A 25,009-nucleotide genomic window follows, 5' to 3' on the forward strand; every position below is an offset into this window, starting at 1 on the left:
CACGATTATCTTAATAGATACAGAAAAGGCCTTTGACAAAATTCAACAGTGCTTCATGCTAAAAACTCTCATTAATCTAGGTATTGATGGAACATATCTCAAAATAATAAGAGCTATTTATGGCAAACCCACAACCAATATCATACTGAATGGGCAAAAACTGGAAGCATTCCCTTTGAAAACTGGCACAAGACAGTCATGCCCTCTCTCACCACTTCTATTCAACATAGTGTTGGAAGTTCTGGCCAGGGCAATCAGGCAGGAGAAAGAAATAAAGGGTATTCAATTAGGAAAAGAGGAAGTCAAATTGTCCCTGTTTGCACATGACATGATTGTATATTTAGAAAACCCCATCATCTCAGCCCAAAATCTCCTTAAGCTGATAAACAACTTCAGCAAAGTCTCAGGATACAAAATCAATGTGCAAAAATCACAAGATTCCTATACACCAATAACAAACAGACAGCCAAATCAAGAGTGAACTCCCATTCACAATTGCTTCAAAGAGAATAAAATACCTAGGAATCCAACTTACAAGGGATGTGAAGGACCTCTTCAAGGAGAACTGCAAACCACTGCTCAATGAAATAAAAGAGGACACAAACAAATGGAAGAACATTCCATGCTCACGGATAGGAAGAAACAATATCTTGAAAATGGCCATACTGCCCAAGGTAATTTATTGATTCAATGCCATCCCCATCAATCTGCCAATGACTTTCTTCACAGAATTGGAAAAAACTACTTTAAAGTTCATATGGAACCAAAAAAGAGCCCGCATTGCCATGACAATCCTAAGCAAAAAGAACAAAGCTGGAGGCATCACACTACCTGTCTTCAAACTATACTACAAGGCTATGGTAACCAAAACAGCATGGATATAGATCAATGGAACAGAACAGAGCCCTCAGAAATAATACCACACATCTAAAGCCATCTGATCTTTGACAAACCTGTCAAAAACAAGAAATGGGGAAATGATTCCCTATTTAATAAATGGTGCTGGGAAAACTGTCTAGCTATATGTAGAAAGTTGAAACTGGATCCCTTCCTTACACCTTATACAAAAACTAATTCAAGATGGAGTGTAGACTTAAATGTTAGACCTAAAACCATAAAAACCCTAGAAGAAAACCTAGGCAATACCATTCAGGACATAAGCATCGGCAAGGACTTCACAACTAAAACACCAAAAGCAATGGCAACAAAAGCCAAAATAGACAAATGGGATCTAATTAAACTAAAGAGCTTCTGCACAGCAAAAGAAACTACCAACAGAGTGAACAGGTAACTTACAGAGTGGGAGAAAATTTTTGCAATCTCCTCATCTGGCAAAGGGCTAATATCCAGAACCTACAAAGAACTCAAACAAATTTACAAGAAAAAAACAAACAACCCCATCAAAAAGTGGGCAAAGGATATGAACAGATGTTTCTCCAAAGAAGACATGCATACAGCCAACAGACACATGAAAAAATGCTCATCATCACTGGCCATCAGAGAAATGCATATCAAAACCACAGTGAGATACCATCTCACACCAGTTAGAATGGCAATATTAAAAGTCAGGAAACAACAGGTGCTGGAGAGGATGTGGAGAAATAGGAACACTTTTACACTGTTGGTGGGACTGTAGACTAGTTCAACCATTGTGGAAGACAGTGTGGTGATTCCTCAAGGATCTAGAACTAGAAATACCATTTGACCCAGCCATCCCATTACTGGGTGTATACCCAAAGGATTATAAATCATGCTGCTATAAAGACACATGCACACGTATTTTTAGTGCAGCCCTATTCACAATAGCAAAGACTTGGAACCAACCCAAATGTCCATCAATGATAGATGGGATCAAGTAAATGTGGCACATATACACCATGGAATACTATGCAGCCATAAAAAAGGATGAATTCATGTCCTTTGTAGTGACATAGATGAAAATGGAAACCATCATTCTGAGCAAATTATCACAAGAACAGAAAACCAAACACCACATGTTCTCACTCATAGATGGGAATTGAACAATGAGAACACTTGGACACAGGAAGGAGAACATCACACATCAGGGCCTGTCATGGGGTGTGGGGAGGGGGTAGGGATAGCATTAGGAGAAATACCTAATGTAAATGACGAGTTAATGGGTGCAGCACACCAACATGGCACATGTATACATATGTAACAAACCTGCACGTTGTGCACATGTACCCTAGAACTTCAAGTATAATAAAAAATAAAATAAAATAAAAGATAATTCTGATAGAAAAAATAGTCATATTATTTAAAGTGTTATCCATGTGATATGATTTTGTGTCTCTTAACCACAAGACTCAGTTTGTCTTTATCCCCAAATTCCAAGCATGACTCCACGAGCATATTTATGGCTGTGTGTCTTGATCATCATAAAACCTTGGTTAGTTGTGGCTGTGGGAAGGCTGCTATTCTATCTTTTGTTGCATGAAGATGCTGTTTTGACAGTGAATGGCAGACATTTCACAGTGTAACTGACAATACTAGAAGTAAAGGCAGTAGTACTGAATGGAGAAGATGAATGTAGAAAGAATTAAGGATCCTAGGAACAAATTGCTAATAAAAAACTGTATGTGCTATTTCTAGTGCTGAGTTTGAAGATATGTTCACAATTGAAGGGAAAGATATCAACAGAATAATTTGTAGCTCTTCTGGTTGTCTCCAGACTCATAAATTACAACACCCATTAGAATGACTATAAATATGAAGCTAAAAATAATAATAAAATAATAATCTTGACTGAGCTAATACCAGTGATGATGACACCATAATATCTAAAGCTTTCTGAGCACAGTCCTATAATAGAACATGGTTGGTACATGACAAAATATTCAATTCAAATGAAGTTATCAATTTTTTTCAGATGATAGATTATTGTACTATCTTGATAATCTCTTTACCCTCATTTTTTCAGAGGGTTGATTGATAATTTTGTTTACTTTTGCCTATTTCTGAACTTTAAATAAATGGAATCATACTATATAATACCTTTTGCAACTTGCTTCATTCTCTTATTATTATGTTTTGGAGATTTATTTGTGTTGTGATATGTAACTCTAGCTGTTTCATTTTCACTGCTTTGTAGTATTCCATTTTATATATACGACATAATGTATTTTGCCATTTTACTACTCAAGAACATTTAAGTCATTGTAACATTTTTAGTATATGAGAGCACATTTGCTAATATAAATGTGTACATTCTTATATGTGTCTCCTGATGCACTTGTGCAAGCATTTCTCTAGATTAGTCCTTTTATTTATTCTTTTAAAAAATTTTACTTTAAGTTCTGGGATACAAGTGCAGAACATGTAGGTTTGTTACATAGGTGTGTGTGTGCCATGGTGGTTTGTTGCACCTATCCACCCATCATCTAGGTTTTAAGCCCCACAGGCATTAGTTATTTGTCCTAATGCTCTTCCTCTCTTCGCCACTCACCCCCTGACTAGCCCTGGTATGTTGTTCCCCTCTCTGTGTCCATGTGTTCTCATTGTTCAGCTCCCACTTATAAGTGAGAACTTGCAGTGTTTGGTTTTCTGTTACTGTGTTAGTTTGCTGAGAATGATGGCTTCCAGCTTCATCTGTGTCCTGGCAAAGGACATGATCTCATTCCTTTTTATGACTACATAGTATTCCATGGTGTATATGTACCACATTTTCTTTATCCAGTCTATCATTTATGGGCATTTAGGTTGGTTCCATGTCTTTGCTATTGTAAATAGTTCTGCAGTAAGTACGTGTGTGCATGTGTCTTTATAGTAGAATGATTTATATTCCTTTGGGTATATACCCAGTAATGGGATTGCTGGGTCTAATGGTGTTTCTGGTTCTAGATCCCTGATGAATTGCCATATTGTCTTCCACAATGGTTGAACTAATTTACATTCTCACCAACAGTGTAAAAGTGTTCCTATTTCTTCACAGCCTCACTAGCATCTATTGTTTCTTGACATTTTAGTAATTGCCGTTCTGACTGTTGTGGGATGGTATCTCATTGTGGTTTTGATTTGCATTTCTCTAATGATCAATAATATTGAGTTTTTTTCATATGCCTGTTGTCCACATAAATGTCTTCTTTTGAGAAGTGTATGTTTATATCTTTTGCCCACTTTTTGATGGGGTTGATTGTTTTTATTCTTGTAAATTTGTTGAAGTTCCTTGTAGATTCTGGATATTAGACCTTTCTCAGATGTATCAATTGCTAAAATTTTCTCCCACTCTGTAGGTTACCTGTTCACTCTGTTGGTAGTTTCTTTTGCTGTGCAGAAGCTCTTTAGTTTAATTAGATCCCATTGTACCTTTGGCTTTTGTTGCAATTACTTTTGGCATTTTCATCATAAAGTCTTTGTTCATGCCTAAGTCCTGAATGGTATTGCCTAGGTTTTCTTCTAGGATTTTTATAGTTTTGGGTTTTACGTTTAAGTCTTTAATCTGTCTTGAGTTAATTTTGTATAAAGTGTAAGAAAGGGGTCCTGTTTCAGTTTTCTGCATATGGCTAGCCAGTTTTCCCAGCACCATTTATTAAATAGGGAGTCTTTTCCCCATTGCTTGATTTTGTCAAGTTTGTCAAAGATCAGATGATAGTAGATGTGTGGTGGCATTTATGAGGTCTCTGGTCTGTTCTATTGGTCTGTATGTCTGTTTTGCTACTAGTACCATGCTATTTTGGTTACTGTAGCCTTGCAGTATAGTTTGAAGTCAGGTAGCATGATGACTCCAGTTTGCTTAGGATTGTCTTGGCTGTACAGGCTCTTTTTTGGTTCCATATGAAATTTAAAGTAGATTGTTCTAATTCTGTGAAGAATGTCAATGGTAGTTTGATGGGCATAGCATTGAATCTACAAATTACTTTTGGCAGTATGGTCATTTTCATGATATTGATTCTTCCTATCCATGAGGATGGAATGCTTTTCCATTTGTTTGTGTCCTCTCTTATTTCCTTGAGCAGTGGTTTGTAGTTCTCCTTGAAGAGGTCCTTCATGTCCCTTGTAAGTTGTATTCCTAGGTATTTTATTCTCTTTGTAACAATTGTGAATGGGAGTTCACTCATGATTTGGCTCTCTGCTTGCCTGCTGTTGGTGCATAGGAATGCTAGAGATTTTTGCACATTGATTTCATATCTTGAGACTTTGCTGAAGTAGCTCATCAGATTAAGGAGTTTTTGGGCTGAGATGATGAGGTTTTCTAGATACAGGATATATCATCTGCAAACAAAGGTATTTGACTTCTTGTCTTCCTATTTGAATATTCTTTATTTCTTTTCCTTGCCTGATTGCTCCGGCCAGAACTTCCAATACTATGTTGAATAGGAGTGGTAAGAGAGGGCATCTTTGTGCCAGTTTTCAAGGGCAATGCTTCCAGCTTTTGCCCATTCAGTATGATATTGGCTATGGGTTTGTTCTAAATAGCTCTGATTATTTTGAGATATATTCCATCAATCCCTAGTTTATTGAGAGTTTTTAACATGAAGGGGTGTTGAGTTTTATTGAAGGCCTTTTCTGCATCTATTGGATAATCATGTGGTTTTTATCATTGGTTCTGTTTATGTGTTGGATTACATTTATTGATTTGTGTATGTTGAACCAGCCTTGAATCTCATGGATGAAGCCAACTTGATTGTGGTGGATAAACTCTTTGATTTGCTGCTGAATTCAGTTTGCCAGTATTTTATTGAGGATTTTTGCATTGATGTTCATCAGGGATATTGGCCCAAAGTTTCTTTTGTTGTTGTGTCTCTGCCAGGTTTTGGTATCAGGATGATGCTGGTCTCATAAAATGAGTTAGGGAGGATTCCCTCCTTTTCAATTTTTTGGAATAGTTTCAGAAGGAATGATACCAGCTCCTCTTTTTACCTCTGGTAGAATTTGGCTGTAAATCCATCTGGTCATGGGCTTTTTGTTTTGGTGGGTAGGCTCTTAATTACTGCCTTAATTTCAGAACTTGTTTTTGGTGTATTCATGGATTCAACTTCTTGGTTTAGTCTTGGGAGGGTGTATGTGTGAAGGAATTTATCCATCTCTTCTAGATTTTCTAGTTTGTTTCCATAGATATGTTTAAAAATATGGAATGCCTTATGAATTTGAGTGTCATCCTTGCACAGGGGCCATGGTAATCTTCTATATATCCCTCCAATTTTAGTATATGTGCTGCCAAAGCAAGCACTATTTTTCTTATTATTTTCAATTTTTTGTGTTAAAAATTTCAAACATACAGAAAACTTGCAAGACTAAATTAATCTAGATTCATAATTATTATTTTTCGTGAGTCAGTTGCAAAGACATTATAGACATTATGTATCCTCACCCCTCAGTATTGGAGCATGTGTCTCCAAAAATAGAAAATTTTTTAACTTAAAATCAATATAATTATCCAATTTGGTGCATTTATTATTGATACAATAGTATTATCTTATATTCCATACTCATTCAAGTTTCTCACATTGTCTTATTGATGTCCTTTGGAGGATTTTATTTTCCTGCTCCTCAGAAGAATTTTATTTTCTGATCCTGATCCTAATGGATGTTATAATTTATTTTCCTGTCTTATTGATTTTGTTTGGAGGATTATATTTTCCCAATACCTCTTGAGTCTCTAATCTTGAATAGTTTACAGACTTTCTTTTACTTCAGTGAAGTTGATTTCTTTTGTAGAGTAGAGAAAATTTAGTTTCTCTACTATTCCTTAGTTTGACTTTGCTGACTCTTTCCTTCTGGTTAGATTCAAGCTAGCTTCTTTCTTTTTAAATTCTCTCTTTCTAGATTTTAAATTTTATACGTGAGATATTTCTAACAAAGAAGTGTCATCATGCCTTATTGAATTATATGCAACCTAACATCTTCTGTAGATGTTTAATTAAATTTAATTAATTAAACAAGAGTGAACAGTTCTAGATTGTATCATAATCATTCCTATTAATATACTAGTTTTGAACAATAAAGAGGAACAAAATGATTTTTTAGATTTTTTATTTATATTTTTAAATCATAGATAAATCACAGTTTTACATATTTATGGCACAATGTGATGTTTTGATACATGTATACATTGTATAATATCAATTCTGTGTAACTATCATGTTCATCATTTTATACCTTTTCATTTCCTTGTTGCGAGCACATTTAAAATTCTCTCTTTTAACTATTTTGAAATATTCAGTAAAATATTGCTAACCATAGTCACTCTACTGTGCAACAGTACACCAGAACTTATTCCTCCTAACTGTAACTTTGCACCTGTTGACCAATCTCTCCCTGTCTCACCCATCACTATCCCCCAGCACACACTCCCCAGCCTCTGGGAATCACTACTCTACTCTCTACTCCTATGAGATAAACTTCTTTTGATTCCACATAAGAGTGATATCATGCGGTATTTTTCTTTCTGTGTCTGACACATTTCACGTAACATTATGTCTTCCAGTTCATCCATGTTGTTACAAATGACAAGATTTCATCCATTTTTGCAGAAGAATATTTCATTGTGCATATGTAATACATTTTCTTTCCAATTATTCATCGATGGACACTTAGGTTGGTTGCATACCTTGGGTATTGTGAATAGTTCTGCGACAAACATGGGAGTTCAAATATACTGACACTGATTTTATTTCCTTTAGATATATACTCAATAGTAGGATTGCTGGATCATATGGTAGTTCTAGTTTTAATTTTTTTAAGGAAACTCCATACTGTTTTCCATAGCAGCTGTATTATTTTATATTCCCATTGACAATGTGTAAGTGTTGCCTTTGTCTATATCCATTCCAGCATTTGCAATTTTTGTCTTCGATAATAGCCATTCTATTTGGGGTGAAGTAATATCTCACTTTGTAGCTTTGATTTTCATTTCATGATGATTAGTGATGCTGAGCAATTTGTCTCTACTTTTTGACCATATGTATGTCTTCTTTTGAGAAATGCCTATTCAAATATTTTGCCGATGTTTAAATCCAATTATTTGTTTTCTTTTTCTGTTATGGGTTATTTGAGCTTCTTATATATTGTGGATGTACAGGATCCGTTGTGAGATGCATAGTTTGTAAATACTTTCTCCCATTCTATAGGTAGTCTCTTTACTCTATTGATTGTTTACTTTGCCAAGAAAAAACTTTTTAATTTGATATAATCTCATTTGTCTATTTATGCTTTTATTGTCTGTGGCTTTGAGGCCTTGTCCAAAAAATCCTTGCCCAGACCACTATCATAAAGAGTGTCCTAGGGACAGGCACTGTGGCTCATGCCTGTAATCCCAGCATTTGGGAGGCTGAGGCGGGCAGATCACAAGGTCAGGAGATCGAAACAATCCTGGCTAACGTGGTGAAACCCTGTCTCTACTACAAATACAAAAAATTAGCCAGGTGTGGTGGCGGGTGCCTGTAGTCCCAGCTACTCGGGAGGCTGAGGCAGGAGAATGGTGTGAACCCAGAAGGTGGAGCTTCCAGTGAGCCAAGATTGTGCCACTGCACTCCAGCCTGGGCAACAAAGCGAGACTCTGTCTCAAAAAAAAAAAAAAGAAAAGTGTCCTTCATGCTTTCTTTTAGTAGTTTTATTGTTTCAACTATTGCATTTACATTTTTCATTCATTTTGAAGAAAAGAGATTTAATGACTCATAACTCCACAGGCTTTACAGGAAGCATGAATGGGAAGCCTCAGGAAACTTACAGTCATGGCGGAAGGTGAAGGGGAAGCAAGCACCCGTTTCTATTGGCAGCAGGAGAGAGGGAGTGTGAGGAAGGAAGTACCACACCCTTTTTAAACCATCAGAACTAGTGAGAACTCACTCACTATCACAAGAGCAGCATGGAGAAATGTGTACCCATGATCCAATCACCTCCCACCAGGTTCTGCTCCCCAAATTGGGAATTACAACATTAGATTTGGATGGGGACACAGGGCCAAACCATATCATTCTGCCTCTGGCCCCTCCCAAATCTCATGTCCTCACATTTCAAAACACAATCATGCCTTCTCAATAGTCCCCCAAAGTCTTAACTCACTCCAGCATTAACCCAAAAGTCCAAATCCAAAGTATTATCTGAGACAAGGCAAGCCCCTTCTGCCTGTGAGCCTCTAAAATAAAAAACAAGTTAGTTACTTCCAAGGTATGATGGGGGTACAGACATTGGGTAAATGCTCCCATTCTAATGAGAGAAATTGGACAAAACAAAGGGGCTACAGGCCGCATACAAGTCTGAAACCCAGAAGGGCAGTCATTAAATCTTGAAGCTCCAAAATAATCTCCTTTGATTCTATGTCTCACATTCAGGACTTGCTGATGCAAGGGGTGGTCTCCCAAGGCCTTGAACTGTCCCTGTGGCTCTGCAGGGTACAACCAGCTTGGTTGCTTTCACAGGCTGGCATTTAGTGTCTGTTGCATTTCCAGGAGCACAGTGCAGGCTGTCTGTGTATTCACCATACTGGGGTCTGAAAGACAGTGGCACTCTTCTCACAGCTCCCCTAGGCAGTGCCCCAGTGGGGACTCTGTGTGGGGCTTCAATTCCACATTTTCCCTCTGCACTGCCCTAGTGGAGGTTCTCTCTGAGGGCTCTGCCTCTGCAGCACACTTCTGCCTGGACATTCAGGCATTTCCATACATCCTCTGAAATCTAGGTGAGGTTTCCAAACCTCAACTCTTGCCTTCTGTGTACCTGCAGGCCCAACATCAGGTGAAAGTTGCCAAGGCTTGGAGCTTGCACCCTCTGATGCCATGGTCTGAGCTGTACCTTGGCCCCTTTTAGCTATGGGTGGAGCTGGAGAAGCTGAGACATGGGGTACCATGTCCTGAGGTTGCACAGAGCACCTGGACCATGGGACTGGCCCAGAAAACCATTTTTCCCTCCTAAGTCTCTGAGCCTGTCATGGAGGAGCTGCTGTGAAGTTCTCTGAAATGCCCTGGAGACATTTTCCCCATTATTTTGGCTATGAACATTTGACTCCTCTTATGAAAATTTCTGGAGCCAGCTTGAATTTCTCTCCAGAAAATGGATTTTTCTTTTCTACCACATGGTCAGGCTGCAAATATTCCAAACTTTAATGCTCTGCTTCCCTTGTAAATATTAGTTCCACTCTCAGACCATCTCTTTTTTTATGCAAATGAGCATAGGCTTTTAGGAGTAGCCAGGCCACATCTTCAATGCTTTGCTTCTTAGAAATTTCTTCTGCCAGAGACCTTAAATCATCTCTTAAGTTCAAATTTCCACAGATCCCTAGAGCAGGGGCACAGTGCTGCCAGTCTCTTTGCGAAAGCATAGCAAGATTGACCTTTGCTCTAGTTCCGAATAAGTTCCTCATCTCCATCTGAGACCACCTCAGCCTGGACTTCATTGTTCATATCGCTCTCAGCATATGATCACAACCATCCAACAAGTCTCTATGAAGTTCCAAACATTCCCACATCTTCCTGTCTTCTTCTGAGCCCTCCAAACTGTTCCAACCTCTGCCTGTTACTCAGGTCCAAAGTCACTTCCACATTTCCAGCTGTCTTTATAACAATGCCCCACTTCCTGGTACCAATTTTCTGTATTAAATCCATTCTCACACTACTATAAAGAACTACCTGAAACTGGGTAATTTATGAAGAAAAGAGGTTTAATTGACTCACAGTTCTGCAGGCTTAGCAGGAAGCATGACTGGGAGGCCTCAGGAAACTTAAAATCATGGAAGAAGATGAAGGGGAAGAAAGCACCTTCTTCTAGTGGTGGCAGGGGAAAGAGATTGAGGGCGGAAGTGCCACAAACTCTTTAAACCATCAGATTTCATGAGAACTCACTCGCTATCATGAGAACAGCTTGAGGGAAGTTCACCCCCATGATCCAATCACCTCCCACCAGGTCCTCCCCTAACACTGGGAATTACAATTCAACATGAGATTTGGGTTGGGACACAGAACCAAACCATGTCAGAGAAAAATATGTATTTTGTAGTTTTGGATGCAATGTTCTGTAAATGATTGTTAGGTCCCTTTTGTATAGAGAGCAATTTCAATCCAATATTTATTTGCTGATTTTCTCTCTGGGTGATCTGTCCACTGCTGGAAGTGGGTTTTGAAATTCCCTACTGTTATTGTATTATGGTCTATCTCTCCATGTAGATCTACAAATGTTTGCTTTATATATTTTGGTACTTCAATGTTGAGTGCATTTATATTTAAAATTTGTTATATCCTTTTACTGAATTGACTCCTTTGTCATTATATAATGACTTATTGTCTCTTTATAGTTTTTGACTTAAAGTCTATTTGTATGGTATAACTACCCCAATCTTTTGGTTTTCGTTTGCATGGAATATCTTCCTCACTTTATTTTCAGTCTATGTATATTCTTAGATGTGAAGTGAGTCTCTTGTAGGTGCATGTGGTTGGGTCTTGTTTTTTAATCCATTTACCCAATTCATGTCTTTTAATTGAATAATTTATTTACATTCAAGGTCATTATTGCTAGGTAAGGACTTTCTAGTGTCATTTTTTTCATTGTTTTCTAGTTGTTTTGTAATTCTTCTCTTTCTTTTACCCCCCTTACTGCCTTCCTTTGTAATTAAGTGGTTTTCTTTAGTACTATGTTTTGTTTCCTTGTTTTTTTATTTTTAGTGCACGAATTACAGGTTTTTGCTTTGTGATTATCATATGGCTTACAAAAAACAACTTATAGTTGTAACAGGTAACAAACTAATAACAAATTAACTTTTATTACAACAAAGAAAAAGAGGAAAAATAATTCTACTTTTTGCCTCCCACACCAAACATTTTGAATTCCTGATGTCACAATTCACATCTTTTTATATTGCATTATCCTTAAATTATTCTAGTTATTATTTTTAATTGTTTTGTTTTTTAATGTCATCCTAAAGATATAAGTGATTTACATACCACCATTACATTATTACAGTATTCAGAATTTGACTGAGTACTTACTTTAACCAGTGAGTTACATACTTTCAGATGTTTTCATTTTTCATTTCATTTTTCTTGTTACCATCCTTTTCTTTCAACCTGAAGAATTCTCTTTGGCATTTCTTATAAGATATGTCTAGTGGTGATAAGTGCCTTCAGCTTTTGTTGTGCTGGAAAAAATATTTACCTCTCCTTCATTTCTAAAGGACAGTTTTTCTGGACACAGTAATTTTGGTTGGAAGTTTCTTCCCCTTCAACCCTTTGAATATATTATCCCACTATCTCCTTGCCTGTAAGGTTTCTGTTGATAATTTTGCTGTTAGACATATTGTGATTCCCTTCTTTTCTCTTGCTACCTTCAAGAGCCTCTGTTTGCCTTGATCTCTGGCAATTTGATTATCATATGTTGTTTCTTATTTGTGTCTTACTTGAATTGAATCTGATTGTAGATCTTTGGCCTTCCTGTACCTGAATATTTATATGTTTTTCTACATCTAGAAAGTTGTCTGTTATTATTTCTTTAAATGAACTTTCTGTACCTTTCTTTTTATCTTTTCTCCTTTGAACACCAATGACCTATGTGTTTCTTTTTTGATGTTGTCCTATAATTCCTGTAAGCTTTCTTCATTCCTTTATACTATATCTTTTTTCTCTCCTTTGAGTGTGTATTTTTGATTAGTCTGTCTTCCAGTTCACAGATTATTTCCTCTGCTTGGCCAATTCTGCTACTGATGTTCTCCATTGCATTTTTTCATGTTGTTTCCTATATTTTTAACTTCCAGCATTTGTGTTTTAAGAAAATATTATTTCAATATATCTTAAATTTCTCTAATAAATTTTTGCATTGCTTATCTGAATTTTCTTGAAGTTTGCTGAGCGTCATTGAAACAGCTATTTTGAACTCTTTATCAGGCATTTCTTCCATCTCCACCTCTTTTCTTAACTTTTATTTTTGTTTCCAGGATACATATGAAGGTTGGTTCTATAGATAAAATCATGTGTCATGGGAGTTTGGTGTACACATTATTTCATCATCCAGATAATAAGCATGGTATCTAATATGTAGTTTTTCAATCTTCACTCTCCTCCCACTCTCCACCCTTTAATAGGCCCTGGAGTCTTTTGTTCCCTTTTTTGTATTTATGTATACTCAGTGTTTAGCTCCCACATATAAGTGAGAACACAGAATGTTTGGTTTTCTGTTTCTGCATTACTTTGTAGAAACATTGCTTAGGATAATGGCCTCCATCTCCATCCATGTTCCTGCAAAAGACATGATTTCTTATGGCTGCATAGTATTCCATGATGTATAAGTCCCATATTTTCTTTATCCAGTCAACCACTGATGGGCATTTAGGTTGAGTTCCTATCATTGTTTTTGTGAATAGTGCTGCAATGAACATATGCATGCATTTGTCTTTATAGTAGAATTATTTATATTCCTTTGGATATACACCCAATAATGGAATTGCCAGGTCAAATGGTAGCTGTGTTTTAAGTTCTTTGAGAAATCACCAAACTGCTTTCCACAGTGACTGAACTAATTTACATTCTCACCAGCAGTGTATATGCATTCGCTTTTCTCCACAGCCTTGCCAGCACATGTTTTTGTTGTTGTTGTTGTTGTTTTGCTTTTTACTAATAGCCATCCTGACTGGTGTGAGATGTTATCTCATTGTGGTTTTGGTTCTCATTTCTCTAATGATTAGTGATGTTGAGTATTTTTTTCATGCTTGTTGGCTGCATATGTGTCTTAATTTGAGAAATGTCTGTTCATGTCATTTGCTTACTTTTTATGATGAGGTTGTTTGGTTTTTGCTTGTTGACTTGTTTACATGCCTTATAGATTCTGGATATCAGACCATTGTCAGATGCATAGTTTGCAAATATTTTTCTCTCATTCTGTAGGATGTCTGTTTACTCTGTTGATAGTTTCTTTTGCTTTGCAGAAACTTTTTAGTTTAATTAGGTCCCATTTATCAATTTTTGTTTTTGTCACAATTGCTTTTGATGTCTTTGTCATAAAATTTTTGCCAGGGCCTATGTCTAGGATGATGTTTCCTAGATTTTCTTCAAGAGTTTTTGTAGTTTTACGTTTTGCATTTAAGTCTTTCATCTATCTTGAGTTGATTTTTGTATATGGTATAAGGAAAGGTTCCATTTTCAGTCTTCTGCATATGGCTAGCCAGGTATCCCATTACCATTTATTAAATAGTGAATCCTTTTTCCATTGCTTGTTTTTATCAACTTTGTTGAAGATCTATCACCATCTCTTTAGAATTAGTCACTGGTGCCTCATTTTGTCCATTTGGTGATGTAATACTTCCCTGTTTGATCTTGCCCCTTGTGGCTGTGCATTGTTGTCTGAGCATTGACATAGGCACTTAATTCAGTCTTCAAAGCCTGACTTTGTTTGTAAGATACCTTCAGAAGTAAGCCGGTTCAGAGATACAGGGCAGGTTGACTGGTAACCCATAACCCTAAGCGATGAACACTTCAGTCGTTGCAAAACTAGGGGCACCTCAAGCCCAGGACCACCAGAGCTAGAATCCTTTCACTACTGAGTCTGACACAGTGCTGTGTTGCCTCCAAAGCTCACAGCTGTTCAGACCAGTACAGTACTGGGATGCACCCAAGGTATGTGACTACTACAGCCTGCCCTCCACTGGAGTTTATTTAGGGCCAAAGTCTGCTGTAGCTGGCTGGTGGTGATGTGGGTTGTAACAAAAGTCCATTCCACTGGGGCTGCAGGCTCCTGTTTGGCACTGGGGTGGGCCTAGACGCTCCATTTATGGGCACCAGCATTGTATCAGGGGCTGAGGGGCCCTGCCCTGTGCTGAGTTTTACTGAAGGAAGTCAGTACTGGGTTGCAAGGTGATGTTCTATGCCATCTCTTTTTCCTTCCCCCAAGCACATGGTGTCTTTCTCCATGCTGTGCTATCTGGGGCTAGGAAAGGGGTGAAGTGGGTAATTCCATACCCACTGAGGCTAAGCCAATATTTGGTTGTACCTGAAGCCCACAGCTGCTGAGACCAGTGCAGTACTGGGATCCACCTAAGGCTGAACCTTCAGCTGAGGTTTATTCAGAGCCTGAGGTTGCTGTTATTGGCTAGTGGTGATGCAGGCTGGAATATGAGTCCATACCACTGGTGTCACAAGTTCATGTCTGGCACCAAGGCAAATCTAGAAGCTCTGTCCATGGGTATTGGTTTGGTGTCAGGGGTTGAGGGTTTCCACCCGGTTTTGGGTTTAACTATTGCAGGCCTGTTATTGTGTTTCAAGCCAAAGTTCTGCACTTACTTCCTTCTTCCCCCAAGTAGATTGTATCTCTCTCTCTCCCTTTCTTTCTTTCTTTCTTTCTTTCTTTCTTTCTTTCTTTCTTTCTTTCTCTCTCTCTCTCTCTCTCTCTCTCTCTCTTTCTTTCTTTCTTTTGTTGTTTGTTTGTTTTGTTTTGTTTTTGAGACGGTGTCTCACTCTGTCGCCCAGGCTGGAATGCAGTGGAATGATCTTGGCTCACTGCAAGCTCTGCCTCCCAGGTTCATGCCATTCTCCTGCCTCAGCCTCCCAAGTAGCTGGGACTACAGTTGCCCGCCACCATGCCCGGCTAATTTTTTGTATTTTTAGTTGAAACAGGGTTTCACCATGTTAGCCAGGATGGTCTTGATCTCCTGACCTCGTGATCTGCCTGCCTCGGCCTCCCAAATTGCTGGGATTACAGGCATGAACCACTGCATCCGACCAATTGTATCTCTTTCTTTGCTTTGCTGCCTGGGGTTGGGGTGGATGCCTTGGTAATGTAAAACCACCCTTCCTACATTCTTCAATGCATCTTTTCTTGTTGTTATTCTAAAACAAGGTACTGTGATCTCTCCTCTGGTTTCCTAGCTCCTGTGAAGGATTTTTTTGTGCATGGATAGTGTTCAAATTGATGCTTCTGTGGAGGACAATTGCTGGATGGTTTTTTTTTTTTCTTTTTTTTTTTTTTATTATACTTTAAGTTCTAGGGTACATGTGCATGACGTTTATATCATGTATAACTCCCCAATGCAATCCCTCCCTCCTCCCCCCTCCCCATGATAGGCCCCAGTGTGTGATGTTCCCCTTCCCGAGTCCAAGTGATCTCATTGTTCAGTTCCCACCTATGAGTGAGAACATGCGGTGTTTGGTTTTCTGTTCTTGTGATAGTTTGCTAAGAATGATGGTTTCCAGCTGCATCCATGTCCCTACAAAGGACGCAAACTCATCCTTTTTTATGGCTGCATAGTATTCCATGGTGTATATATGCCACATTTTCTTAATCCAGTCTGTCACAGATGGACATTTGGGTTGATTCCAAGTCTTTGCTATTGTGAATAGTGCCGCAATAAACATACGTGTGCATGTGTCTTTGTAGTAGAGTAATTTATAATCCTTTGGGTATATACCCAGTAGTGGGATGGCTGGGTCATATGGTACATCTAGTTCTAGATCCTTGAGGAATCGCCATACTGTTTTCCATAATGGTTGAACTAGTTTACAATCCCACCAACAGTGTAAAAGTGTTCCTATTTCTCCACATCCTCTCAACACCTGTTGTTTCCTGACTTCTTAATGATTGCCATTCTAACTGGTGTGAGATGGTATCATTGTGGTTTTGATTTGCATTTCTCTGATGGCCAGTGATGATGAGCATTTTTTCATGTGTCTGTTGGCGGTATGGATGTCTTCTTTTGAGAAATGTCTGTTCATATCCTTTCCCCACTTTTTGATGGGGTGTTTGTTTTTTTCTTGTATATTTGTTTGAGTTCTTTGTAGATTCTGGATATTAGCCCTTTGTCAGATGAGGGTTGCAAAAATTTTCTCCCATTCTGTAGGTTGCCTGTTCACTCTGATGGTAGTTTCTTTAGCTGTGCAAAAGCTCTTTAGTTTAATGAGATCCCATGTGTCAATTTTTGCTTTTGCTGCCGTTGCTTTTGGTGTTTTAGACATGAAGTCCTTGCCCATGCCTATGTCCTGAATGGTACTACCTAGATTTTCTTCTAGGGTTTTTATGGTATTAGGTCTAACATTTAAGTCTCTAATCCATCTTGAATTAATTTTCGTATAAGGGGTAAGGAAAGGATCCAGTTTCAGCTTTCTACTTATGGCTAGCCAATTTTCCCAGCACCATTTATTAAATAGGGAATCCTTTCCCCATTTCTTGTTGCTCTCAGGTTGTCAAAGATCAGATGGCTGTAGATGTGTGGTATTATTTCTGAGGACTCTGTTCTGTTCCACTGGTCTATATCTCTGTTGTGGTACCAGTACCATACTGTTTTGGTTACTGTAGCCTTGTAGTATAGTTTGAAGTCAGGTAGCGTGACGCCTCCAGCTTTGTCCTTTTGACTTAGGATTGTCTTGGCAATGCGGGCTCTTTTTTGGTTCCATATGAACTTTAAAGCCGTTTTTTCCAATTCTGTGAAGAAAGTCATTGGTAGCTTGATGGGGATGGCATTGAATCTATAAATCACCTTGGGCAGTATGGCCATTTTCACGATATTGATTCTTCCTATCCATGAGCATGGTATGTTCTTCCATTTGTTTGTGTCCTCTTTGATTTCACTGAGCAGTGGTTTGTAGTTCTCCTTGAAGAGGTCCTTTACATCCCTTGTAAGCTGGATTCCTAGGTATTTTATTCTCTTTGAAGCAATTGTGAATGGAAGTTCATTCCTGATTTGGCTCTCTGCTTGTCTGTTATTGGTGTATAAGAATGCTTGTGATTTTTGCACATTAATTTTGTATCCTGAGACTTTGCTGAAGTTGCTTATCAGCTTAAGGAGATTTTGGGCTGAGACGATGGGGTTTTCTAAATATACAATCATGTCATCTGCAAACAGGGACAATTTGACTTCTTCTTTTCCTAACTGGATACCCTTGATTTCTTTCTCTTGCCTGATTGCCCTAGCCAGAACTTCCAACACTATGTTGAATAGGAGTGGTGAGAGAGGGCATCCCTGTCTTGTGCCAGTTTTCAAAGGGAATTTTTCCAGTTTTTGCCCATTCAGTATGATATTAGCTGTGGGTTTGTCATAAATAGCTCTTATTATTTTGAGGTACATTCCATCAATACCGAATTTATTGAGCGTTTTTAGCATAAAGGGCTGTTGAATTTTGTCAAAAGCCTTTTCTGCATCTATTGAGATAATCATGTGGTTCTTGTCCTTGGTTCTGTTTATATGCTGGATTACGTTTATTGATTTGCGAATGTTGAACCAGCCTTGCATCCCAGGGATGAAGCCCACTTGATCATGGTGGATAAGCTTTTTGATGTGCTGCTGAATCCGGTTTGCCAGTATTTTATTGAGGATTTTTGCATCGATGTTCATCAGGGATATTGGTCTAAAATTCTCTTTTTTGTTGTGTCCCTGCCAGGCTTTGGTATCAGGATGATGTTGGCCTCATAAAAAGAGTTAGGGAGGATTCCCTCTTTTTCTATTGATTGAAATAGTTTCAGAAGGAATGGTAGCAGCTCCTCCTTGTACCTCTGGTAGTATTCAGCTGTGAATCCATCTGGTCCTGGACTTTTTTGGTGGGTAGGCTATTAATTGTTGCCTCAATTTCAGAGCCTACTATTGGTCTATTCAGGGATTCAACTTCTTCCTGGTTTAGTCTTGGGAGAGTGTAAGTGTCCAGGAAATTATCCATTTCTTCTAGATTTTCTAGTTGATTTGCGTAGAGGCATTTATAGTATTCTCTGATGGTTGTTTGTATTTCTGTGGGGTCGGTGGTGATATCCCCTTTATCATTTTTTATTGCGTCTATTTGATTCCTCTCTCTTTTCTTCTTTATTAGTCTAGCTAGCGGTCTGTCAATTTTGTTGATCTTTTCAAAAAACCAACTCCTGGATTCATTGATTTTTTGGAGGGTTTTTTGTGACTCTATCTCCTTCAGTTCTGCTCTGATCTTAGTTATTTCTTGCCTTCTGCTAGCTTTTGAATGTGTTTGCTCTTGCCTCTCTAGTTCTTTTAATTGTGATGTTAGAGTGTCAATTTTAGATCTCTCCTGCTTTCTCTGTGGGCATTTAGTGCTATAAATTTCCCTCTACACACTGCTTTAAATGTGTCCCAGAGATTCTGGTATGTTGTATCTTTGTTCTCATTGGTTTCAAAGAACATTTTTTTCTGCTTTCATTTCGTTATGTACCCAGTAGTCATTCAGGAGCAGGTTGTTCAGTTTCCATGTAGTTGAGCGGTTTTGATTGAGTTTCTTAATCCTGAGTTCTTCTGTCATCTTACTCTGCCATCCATCGAGCTTTTAGATTTGCATTACAGATTTTAAGATTTACTAAACAATCGAATTTTATGGGAGATCCTTGATTAAAAATTTATTCCTGCAATAAATAATGCAAAATGATGCCAACATAGTGGCTGCCTTTTAGCAGGAGGACCAAAGGAAGAATGCAAGATCATTTTCTAGTGAAGTTGCTGCTTGATCTTTTATCAGGCATTTGCTTTCCAGTACTAATAATTACCCCTGAAAGTTGGAATTTACTTATATTTCCTATTCTGAACTTGAATCATATTTCATGGAGTTTCATTTTTATCTTGGTAGATAAACTATTCACTAAAATTTTTTTGAGAAATAGTCTCACTCTGTCACCCAGGCTGGAGTGCAGTGGCACGATCTCGGCTCACTGCAACCTCTGCCTCCTGGGTTCAAGTGATTCTCATGCCTCAGCCTCCGAAGTAGGTGGGATTACAGGCACGTACCACCATGCCTGACTAGGTTTCATGTTTTTAGTGTAAATGGATTTTTGCCATGTAGGCCAGGCTTGTCTCAAACTCCTGGGGTCAAGTGGTCCACCCACCTTGGCCTCCCAAAGTGCTGGGATTAGAGGTGTGAGCCACAGTGCCCAGCCTATTCATTACATTTTAATTCAACAGATGCTTATTGAGTACCTACTATGTGACAGACATTATGTTAGGTGCTAAGGACAAAAATTGTAAATATTTGCCATCTTTTCCCTTCAGTGGGTAATTATTCAATAGGAAATTAGGATGTTTATATAAATAACAGTATAATGGGATAAGTACCTGAGAAGTATTATGAATGAAGTATGGTAGAATCATAAGATGGAGACAACTAACTGTTTTGGAGGAGCATCAGGGTTAACTTTTGAGCTGAATTGTTTAAGATCAGAAAGAGATCTTTACACAGAGAAGAAAAGATAAAGACTATGTTCCAGGCACAGTTCCAGGTTCATGGAGTTGAAGTTTTAATCTAGTGGAAGAAACAGACATAGATGTGAGATATAATATAAGGCAGTTCTAAAAGTACAAAGTGCAATGAAAAGATTGTGTTGTGATTAATTCACAACCAGGAGGAGTGCATGTGGGGGTGTGCATCTTGGTTTTTATGACTACACACAAAAGTCCTGTACAAAAATCTCCTTTTATATGGTCCAGAATATAACATAGCTCAGTAACTTTCCTCAAAGAAAGATGATCAGAAACCAAAACTCTACTGGAATTACAGGATATTAAAAATGTCTATCAGTTCTACTTTTTGGTGTGTGGGCAACACTCAATGAATGCCTCCTTCCATTAACTTGGCATAGATATCATCAATCCTAAGAATTAGAAGAAGGATACCACTAGGCAATTTGATTTTTAATCCACTAAAATCACAACATATTATGTTCTCATCAGGTTTGATAGAAATAACTATAAGAGTTGCTTGCTTTGGAAATTATCAAGGCTCAATAATTAATCTCTGTTTACTAAGTAAGTCAGATTGCTCACTTCATGCTCAATTATTTTTATTCTCATAACTGCTCAATCATAATCTATGAATACATTTTCTATGAATCTCTAAAAATCTATTTTGACATGATTGTGTCTGTCCTAAAAAGAAATCTTCTTCTTAGTTAATAATGCATTATTTCTACTAGAATTTTGTAATCTAATCAAATCTAATTATACCCAGTTGAAAACATATCTATCTGTCTATCTTTCCTTCTATCCATTCATCCTCCATCCATTTACCAATCCATACATTCATGTCATCATTAAACTTTAGCAATTGCACAAATGCCTGGAGAGCTATCCCCATGTCATAGCCAATCTAGAACAACCTGACCCTCTTTGGGGGTATTCCACACTTCTCATGGTAACTCAAAGAGGTGTCCTTCCTGGTTAATGCTAAAAACTACCCTTGTGCTCCTAAACAAACCATCCTCAGTCAGTCAGTCTTTCCATCATCAAGGCAACATGATTTAAACTAGCTTCTCCCGTTTCGTATTCACCCCTGAAACTACATGCCACCATTTTTGACATTGTGTCTCCTAAATTATTTTTCTTAATGTTCATTGTAAATTTATTATACCAGAATAAAAATGCATTGGGTGGTTGCACAAGACAAGGTTTGCTTTCACTCTTCCAAGGCTCTGAGTGAACTATACACCATCTGCTATTTTTTCTAAGCATTTACAGAACTATTAGGGCTGGGAATACTGAAATGATCAAACTAGTCTCTTCTCTTATGGACTCCAAATTCTAATAGGGGAAATCTAATGGTAATAGACTTATCCTCAGAAGATACTATGGGAGCAGAGAGGAAGAGAGGCTGGGACTGGGGAGGCTAATTTTTACAGAAAGAGTAATTGGCCAGACAGAAAAGGAGAATATACAAACTATCACCATGTGAAATTCATGGTGGTGTAACACAGCATGGGGAGTTAAAGCTAGTAAATATGCATGTCAAGAACATAAATTTTGAAATACTATTCCATGTTTCTATTATTTCTTGCTGCTCGTACCATTCCTTATTTAAATAATTGTGAAAGTGTTTCTTATTTATCTAAATTGACAAATAAAAATTGTATATATTTATCATGTGCAACATGTTTTCAAATAGGTATATATTGTGGAATGGCTAAAACAATCTAATTAACCTATGCATCACCTCACATACTTATCTTTTTTGTGGTAAGAACACCAAAAATATACTCTCTCTGTGATTTTCAAGAATACAATAAATTGTTATTAACTATAGTCACCATGTTGTACAATAGATTTCCTGACCTTATTCCTCCTATTTAACTGAAATTTTGTATCCTTTGACCAACATCACCCCAATCCCTTCACCCCCAGCCCCTAGTAACCACTATTTTTCACTCTGCTTTTATGGTTTCAACTTTTTTAGATTCCACATACAAGGGAGATTATTAGGTATTTGCCTTTCTATATCTAGATTATTTCACTTAACATAGCATCCTACAGATTCATCCATATTGTTGCAAATAAAAGGATTTTCTTCTCATTTACAGGTATATAATATTACATTCTGTATATATAGATATTTATACACTTATCTGTTGATGGATACTTAATTTGATTCCACATCTTGGCTCTTGTGCATAATGCTTCTATGAACATGGGAATGTTCTCTTTGACATACTTTGATATACTTTGGATGTCCCCTCTAAATTTCATATTGAGATGTAATCCCTAGTATTGGAGGTAGGGCCTGGTGGGAGGTCTTTCGGTCATGGGGGCAGATCCCTCGTGGCTTGATGCTGTCCTTGTGATAGTGAGTAAGTTCTCATGAGATTTGGTTGTTTAAAAGTATATGGCGCCTCTCCCTCTCTCTTACTCCCTTTCTTGCCATGTGAGAGACTTGCTCCCCTTTCATCTTCTGACATGACTGTAAGCTTCCTGAAGCCCTCACAAGAAGCTGAGTAGATGCCAGTGCCATGCTTCCTTTACAGCCTGCAGAATCATGGGCCAATTAAACCTCATTTCTTTACAAATTACCTAGCCTCAGGTATTTATAGCAACACAAGCGTGAACTAACACATACTTATTTTATTTATTTTGGATACATACCCCATAGTGGGATTGTTGGATAGTATGATAACTTCATCTTTAATTTTTTGGGGAACCTCCATACTGTTTTCCATAATACCTGCATTGATTTACATTCCCACCAACAGTGTGTAATGGTTCTCTTTTCTCCGTATCTTCATCAACACTTGTTATTTTTCATCTTCTTTATATGGCCTTTCTAACAAATGTGAAGTGATATCTCATTGTGGTTTCAATTTGTATTTCCCTATTAGTGATATTGAGTTTTTCCATATACCTGTTGACCATTAGTATGTCTTCTTTGGAGAAATGTCTATTCAGGTCCTTGCCCATTTTTTAATTGGGTTATTTGTTTTCTTGCTATTGAGTTGTTTGAATTCTGTATTAGTTAGCATTCTAAACAGGGACATATATATGAAGGGGAGTTTATTAAGTATTAACTCACATGATCACAAGGTCACACAATAGGCCATCTGCAGGCTGAGGAGCAAGGAGAGCCAGTCTGAGTTCCAAAACTGAAGAACCTGGAGTCCAATGTTCGAGGGCAAGAAGCATCCAGCACAGGAGAAAGATGTAGGCTGGGAGGCTAGGCCCATCTCTCTTTTCACGTTTTCTGCCTGCTTTTTATTCCAGCCACACTGGTGGCTGATTAGATTGTGCTCACCCAGATTAAGGATGGGTCTGCCTTTCCCAGCCCACTGACTCAAATGTTAATCTCCTTTGGCAGCATCCTCACAACCACACCTAGGATCAATACTTTGTATCCTTCAATCCAATCAAGTTGACACTCAGTATTAACCATCACAAGTCCACCCCTTGTCAACTTGAACCCATACACATCTCCTGAGATTATACATAATCTTCAAATAAAGTCAATAATAAGGTCATAATTATGCCTACCATAACACAACCATCCTTTGTGCAAGCGGAAACGCAGCAATCCCCAACCCAAATATTATTACATAAAGTTAACAAAACTTAAATGCTGATGTGAAGTTAATAAATTTTATGTCACATTATAAAGAAGAAAGAAAATAAAATGAAGATATTTTCTTAATACAGGTGTATACATGCACAAACTTGTTTTTAACAAAAGAAGGAGGAAGTACTCATGACAATTACAATCCTCATTTCTGCAGCCGGTCATGTGATCATAGCTGGTATTAATGACTACCTTCTTCTACTACCCATTCTGTATTCCCTTTGCCTTCAGCAAGCACCTCAGCAGATCGTGTTTTTTTCCTGTTGGAGTGACCCAAACCTTCATTACTGAAGGGTCTGGATCATTTGTAGTCCTGCCTGGATTAGGCTGTTGTTGTTTCCCATTTACCTTAATCACAGGGCATGATAATGCTAAGAGATGCCCTAATGGATCTCTTGTATTCCATTCATTCTCTTCCTTATCTCTACTGTGGAGTAGTAGACTGATTTCATCTTGATTCCAGGTCAATCTCCCCAGCCAACACTAACTCCCTTCCTAGCCTGTTGACTTAAAGGTAGAAGGAGCCCAAAGTGTCCAGGTTGCAATATTAACTTCCAGTTTAATGGGCTCATTGTTATGTCTCCTAGTGGCAGCGTTTCTCCCTCTAGAACTAAGACCTCTAGGCCAACAGAATGTAATGTCATGGGAACAAAAAGCAAAAACTTTGCTAGTAGATCACTAGGGGTGATGGTGAGTGGTGCCACTTTCACTTCCACTCCCAGATTCCTAGGCCAGTGAATACTGGCTATGGGAGAAATAGTACCATATATTGGATGCTGATTCACAGCATACATGTCCTTCTGGAGAACTTTGCTCCAGCCCTGCAAAGTATTGTCACCTAGTTGACATTGTAATTGTGACTTCAAAAGGCCATTCCACCATTCTATCAATCTAGCTGCTTCAGGATGGAGGTGAACATGGTAAGACCAGTGAATTCCATGAGCATGAGCCCACTGCTGAACTTCTTTACCCATAAAGTGAGTGCCTTGGTCAGAGGCAATGCTGTGTGGAATACCATGATGGTGGATAAGGCATTCCATGAGTCCACAGATGGTAGTCTTGGCAGAAACATTGCATCATGGATAGTCAAACCCATATCCGGAGTAAGTTCTACTCCAGTGAGGACAAACCTCTGCCCTTTCCATGATGGAAGAGATTCAGTATAATCAACCCGCCACCAGGTAGCTGGCTGATCATCCTGAGGAATGGTGCCAGATTGAGGGCTCAGTGTTGGTCTCTGCTGCTGGCAAATTGGGCACTCAGCAGTGGCTGTAGTGAGGTCAGCCTTA

At 38.2% G+C, this 25,009-nt stretch overlaps 1 non-coding gene across 1 annotated transcript; it reads right to left on the minus strand.

The window, feature by feature from the left end:
• Positions 1–6,083: 6,083 nt before the first annotated feature.
• Positions 6,084–6,190, minus strand: LOC117078593. The gene has a single exon (XR_004435042.1). It is a non-coding gene; the product is annotated as a U6 spliceosomal RNA (small nuclear RNA).
• Between the last annotated feature and the right edge of the window lie 18,819 nt (positions 6,191–25,009).

Source organism: Trachypithecus francoisi, unplaced genomic scaffold, assembly GCF_009764315.1.
Source record: "Trachypithecus francoisi isolate TF-2019V2 unplaced genomic scaffold, Tfra_2.0 Lachesis_group6, whole genome shotgun sequence".
Taxonomy (NCBI): Eukaryota; Metazoa; Chordata; class Mammalia; order Primates; family Cercopithecidae; genus Trachypithecus; species Trachypithecus francoisi.